Here is a 6,489-nt window from a genome sequence, read left to right on the forward strand (position 1 = left end):
AGAAGACTGTCAAAGGCCTCCGGGGATATGTATGGCAGTCACGGTTAACAACAGCTTCAGCAGGGGGTTGTTAGGAGAGATATGGCTACAAGTCATACTCTGAATAAGACCTTTGGAATTCTGAGCACAGGCACAAAGACACACACACACACACACATATATATATATATATATATGTGTGTGTGTATGTGTGTGTGGAGGAACGTGGCTTAGTGTTTAAGGTGTCAGCATCATGATCGTAAGATTGTGGTTTCAATTCCTGGAAGGTCGACGCATTGTGTTCTTGAGCAAAACACTTCATTTCACGTTGCTCCAGTCCACTCAGCTGGCAAAAATGAGTAACACTGCGATGGGCTGGTGTCCTGTCCAGCTGGGAAACACATACGCCATTGAAACCGGGAAACCGGGCCCATGAGCCTGGCTAGGCTTTAAAAGGGCGCATTTATTTTTTTTATCATATATATATATATATATATATATATACGATGGGCTTCTTTCAGTTTCCATCTACCAAAATCCACTCAAAAGGCTTTGGTGAGACCGTGGCTACAGTAGAAGACACTTGCTCAAGGTGCCACGCAGTGGGACTGAACCCAGAACCATGTCATTGGGAAGCAAACGTCTTACAACACAGCCACGCCTATCACTATTGATAAAAGGCGGGAAAAAAAAAAATAGGATAATTAAATAAGAAATAAATGAATAGTGCAGTTAATAAGATGTCTAACATGAGAGCTCAGATCTTCTCTCGATTCACAAACTTATCTGATTCAAAGAAATTGTATATTTTCTAAAAGTCTTCTTTCGAAATTCATACGATAGGATTGCAGAAAGTTAATCTCGTCAACTTTATGCCAGACTTAAACACCAATTAACTGCTGCAGCTTCTCAGCTTATAAAGACTGATTAACACGTTGAGAGGAAAAGGCTAGAACAAATAACAACAAAAAACAAAAAGAAAGATCAAAACACCAAAATGTCATATGTACAGACCCCCCCACCAAAAAAAAATAACCAAAAAAACCTCCCAAACTAACAAACAAACAAAACAAAACCAGAGAATTACTTTGTAAGCTTGTCTTCCATTGAAAACAAGTGTTGAAATATAAAGTGTAAACACAGAGATGGTGATGATGATGATGATGAGGATGAGGATGATGATGATGATGATGATGGTGGTGGTAGTGGGGGTGTTTGTGATGATGGCTCTAGTGATGGGTGTAGTAATGATATTGATGATGATGATGATAACTATGATGATGATGATGATGATGATGGAAGTGATGATGAAAATGAGGGCAATGATGGTAGGAACGAGATGGTGATGATGATGATGCTGATGCTGATGAAGACTACAAGAATGATGATGATGATGATGCTAAAAATCGTGATGATGATGGTAGTGATGGTAGTGGTAGAGGTGGTGATTATGATTTGGACAGTGATGCTGATAATGATGCAATGATGATGATGGGGAAGATGATGATGATGGTTGCAGTCATGAAGATGATGATGACCACAACGATGATGATGATGATGGGTATGATGATAATGATGATGATGATGATGATGATGATGATGACAATGATGATGATGATGGCTGTGATGATGACGACGACGACGATGATGATGATGGCTGTGATGCTGCTGCTACTGCTGCTGATGATGATGATGGCTGTGATGATGATGACTAATTAGATATTGATAATGATGGTGGTGTAAACATTGCTATTTTGCTGACAGCTTTCTCTAATTTCCTATTGAAATAAATGCTGTGTGATTGGAAAGAAAAATATACAAATGTCAACATTATCAAAACACATCTATACAGAGTGTGGACAAATGCATCGAAAGATTTGTTTGATAAAATTTAAAAAAATTTTTTTTTTCTAATTGTTCAAATAACAATTCAAAATGTTTATAAAAAAAAAACCCAGAAAAATGCTGACTTTTCAAATATATTGTCAAACATTATTTTTGATACACACACTCACATATATATACTGAGAGAGAGAGAGAGAGATACATATATACACGCACATATATACATACATGCATTACCTCTATCATTGGTTATAGACTCTGCAGATGTTGCAAGGGAAACAACATATACACATATATGCACATGTGTGTGTGCATAAGTGAGTGTGTGTGTGTGTATATGTGTTTGTGTGTGTATGTGTGTGTGTGTGTGAAAATGGAAATAAAAATATGTATGCACTTATATATCAATATATATGCACATAGATTTTAATTATACATACATATGCATGCAAACACATGCTACACATCTCACATTCTTTCTCCACACACATACACCCAAACACACACACACACACAAACATAGACACACACAAACACACACACATAGATACACACACACACATACACACAAGTATACTTTGTTTTTATGTGAGTTGCATTAAAAACAATTTTACATTAATCTGAAAAATTACATAATACTTTTCCCTGCTTGCTTATTTATTATAGCTGAACAAGATGATTGATGATAGTGACTTCGAAGTTTTGGCCTGCTAACTGTCAAATCATCATCATCACCATCATCATCATCCAGATTTTGTCCCCGTTATTAGGTGGTGGTGGTGGGGGTAACTGGATCTACCTCAATACCATAGTAACTGAGGTAGGCAGGTACAGCCCACCCCAACCTTTGAACTGGCTGGTACCCTTTCTCCTTTCTTATCAAAGTGTAATTAAAGCTGTAAGGTGTGTAATAGGACCAATTGCCACAGCTAATAGCTTGGAGGGATCAAAGAATGACGAAGTGTTGTGAGAGTTTACTGATTGAAGAGGGCAAATAACTGCACTGAAGTGGAATAACTTGCCTAAGATTCTCTCATGCTATACAACACTAGAAAGTTCATCCCATCCAGCAAGACTAAACACTCTTCTTATCTGTTTCATCTTTTTACAGTGCTACTTTCCTCAAAGCATGATAAACTGTTTGGCAACTTGCAGAGTCCATGTCTGGTGGTGCACATTGGTGCTAGGAAGGGCATCCGACCATAGATCCCAGGCCAAATCAGACCGGAGTCTGGTGCAGCCCCTCAGCTTATCAACCCTGGTCGAACTCATGCCAGCATGGTTCAATGAATGTTAAATGATGATGAGGATGAGGATGATGGTGATGATAATGTTGTTGGTGGTGATGATGTTGATGGTGGTAGTGATGGTGTTGATGATGATGATGATGATGATGATGATGATGATGATGATGATGATGATGATGATGGTTATGATGATGATGATGATAGTGATGATGATGGCGCTGGTTTCTCTCTTTGGTTGTCCTTTCTAACAGTAATTGCTTAACAGTATGTACTGGGTGCATTTCTAGCATGCCACTGTTCCTACAGAACTTGTCCATGTGGCAAGACAAAAGATGTTTATTCTTCCTTGTTTTCGTTTGTTATTAATTTTTAATCTTTTATTCAGGCAAGAAGTCAGTGCTTGTGACCCTTTATGAGGTCCCTGAGACTTGTGTAAGGTAAAGTAAAAAGTTAAGGTTACTTACTCGAGTCATACTGACTCATAAGAGCCAGTTTCCTGGTTTCAGTGGCGTACATATTCCCCACCTGGATGGGCTACCAGTCCCTTGCAGGTTTACTCACTCTTGCCACCTGAGAGGATTGAAGCAATGTGAAATGAAGTGTTTTGCTCAAGAACACAATGCATTATCCAGTCCAGGAATTGAAAGCACAATCTTACAATCATGAGTCCAACACCTCTAACTACTAAGCTCCATACCTCCACTTCTGAGACTGGTGGGAATGTGGGAGGTAGGAAGGTGTCCTTGAGCCTTTAGCATTTAAAGTGGTCATGTCCAGCCAAAATATTGTACCTGTTTTATATTTAAACTGACCGGATCTGGCCTCTCACACCTACCCTGTAATGTCATTGTTAAAATAAACAATCAACATCAAAATCTTGATGCTTTCAGATAATGCAAGAATAATCTGGAACACAGTGGAACAAATAAGCATTATATTTGGTAGAGCACCTTGAATGCTAAAGGGTTAAACTGAAACCCTGTCCTGAATGAATTCCACAACGTGGATTCTGCTAGGAGTGTTTAAGGTGTCAGTGATGGTGTTAAATGACGTAATGGACTGAGTCTACCATCCACATAGATTGTGGCAGCATTTGAATTTTGACCACCCAAACACACACACCACATGCACACACACCTACAGACACACTGACACACACACAACACACACATACTCACACATACACATACACTCACACACATACACGTTTACACATATATACACACACTGCCATGCACACATACATACATACATACACACACCTATGTGTACACATTTACATACATACACATACATACATACATACTTACATACATACATATATATACACACACATACACATACAAAGATAAGCAAGATATGTGTATATGAGTTCAAACATATTTCATGCGTATGTTTTTGTGTGTACACATGTGTGTGAGTGAGTATATGTGTGCTTATACCCAGATACACACACACACGAGAAATGCATTTGTGTGCATTCAGTCACTCGTACAAGAAATAGAGAGAAAAACAACAACACTGCCTCACAAAATGTTGATAATTTTATGATAAAAAACTAAAATTCTTTCAAAAATATTATTTCATGTCTTTCCTTTTTGGAACTTCATTCAAATGCTTGTTTTTTCTTTTAATTTAATTTCTTTTAAATTTTATTTGCAGAATAAGCTTCAAAATTGAATGTAGGAATAATTCATATTTCCTCTAAGAAATAAAGACACAGCGAAGAATAATTGTATTAACTTTGAAATTTTTCACTTCAAAATGTGTTGAAATAAAAAACGGAAAACAACATTTAAAAGAATAAATAAATAAATAAAAATTAATGCCAATTAGCTGAAATTCTTCTGTTGGCCTGAATAAGATTCATTCTGGCAAATATTTTCCAGTTTGCTCAATAACAGTGTCAGTTACTTGAAAATATTTTTTTAACAATATTTCCATTTTTTGTTGTTGTTATCATTATTATTATTATTATTACTATTATTGTTATTATTATTGTCATTATTATTATTATTATTATTGTTGTTGTTGTAATTTGGTTTGCTATGTTGAAGTGAGAATCCTGTGAAGAAGTCAACATGTAGTGAAAAATTCTGTAATTGGAATCAATGGACAAAGAAATTTTGTTCCGATAGACGCAGAAATAGCGAGAGTTCTGTGAAGAGCTAAATTGGTGAATGGTATTAATTTTGAGTCGATTGATTTTGCTCCGACACTAACTGCAAGTAAGTTTCCAATTTTAACATGGTTGAAGAAACAGAAAACAAAAATAACCACCACCACAACAACAATAACAACGACATCAACAACATCAACAGCAACAAAGAAAGTTGTCATTAAACACAACAGTTATTTTGATTCATTGTCATTAACCCTCTTTTGTGGCGGCATCGGAAAGACGAGGCAAGATTCCTGAAAGCAGTCTCTCATTAATGAATATCCCTACTTGAATAATTTATGACCGCAAGAGTCACACATTTAATATGAGTCACAATGAAAGACAGATGTCATTCATTGTAGTGACTCTGACATCGAGAGCTACTTATTTAAAAAATTATTTCTCATTTCCAAACACGCATTTCATGGATGACATGTTATTAAAATAGCTATGGCAGTAAAAATAACGAGAATGTAATTATTGTTTTGTTGCTGCTGCAATTAACTTTGATTGGGACAGACAAACCACCGGAAGAGCCACTGAAACATTTCAAGATGAATGCTAGGCTCGGCACAAACACATTCAGATTATTTCCAAGATATCCTTTCAACAAATCAATCTGAATATCATAACAATAAACCACATAAACTATGACACAGAAAATAATGAAACTCTCCTTCGAACATCATTTACTGAAGTATTTTACTACTTATCTAATAATTATTTCTACAGTGAGTAATGATCTTTGGCCTAGTGGCTAAGAGCGTTTGCACTCACGATCACAGGACTGTGGTTTCAATCCCTGGATTGGGTGGTGCATTGTGTTTTTGAGTAAAATACTTCATTCCTTGTTGATCTGCAATCACATTGAAGCCTGATGTGTGGTACAACATGCACCTGTTTAGGCAGCATCAGTTAGATGAAGGGCATGAGCTAATGAACAACACAAACATTTGATTACTATAAACAAATCATTTATGTTGGTTCTTCAGCAAGAAACTGCACAACCATTTCTATTTGGACTAAGAAACGCTACAATGATGTGTGTGTGTATGTGTGAGAGAGAGAGAGAGTATTATCTAATAAACATAATATATGTATTTATGTGCTACTATTAGTTTTATGTGCTGAGTGCATGCCAAACAGTGTCTGGTGTCCTAGCACAATCATCAGACACTGTCCACATGGCAATATATATATATATATATATATAGAAGGTTGAAAAGGAACACATGAGTTGATACATATATAAGGTAA

General features: G+C 36.4%; 1 long non-coding RNA gene across 2 annotated transcripts in view; it reads left to right on the plus strand.

Moving 5' to 3' along the window:
* LOC118765782 overlaps positions 1-4,950 on the plus strand; it is a 94,070-nt gene extending 89,120 nt beyond the window's left edge. For both annotated transcript variants that reach the window (XR_005001659.1, XR_005001660.1), the window contains one exon: positions 4,734-4,950. This is a non-coding gene — a long non-coding RNA (uncharacterized LOC118765782). The remainder of the gene's footprint in view (positions 1-4,733) is intronic.
* The last annotated feature ends 1,539 nt before the right edge of the window (positions 4,951-6,489 follow it).

Source organism: Octopus sinensis, linkage group LG13 (assembly GCF_006345805.1).
Source record: "Octopus sinensis linkage group LG13, ASM634580v1, whole genome shotgun sequence".
NCBI classification, from domain to species: domain Eukaryota; kingdom Metazoa; phylum Mollusca; class Cephalopoda; order Octopoda; family Octopodidae; genus Octopus; species Octopus sinensis.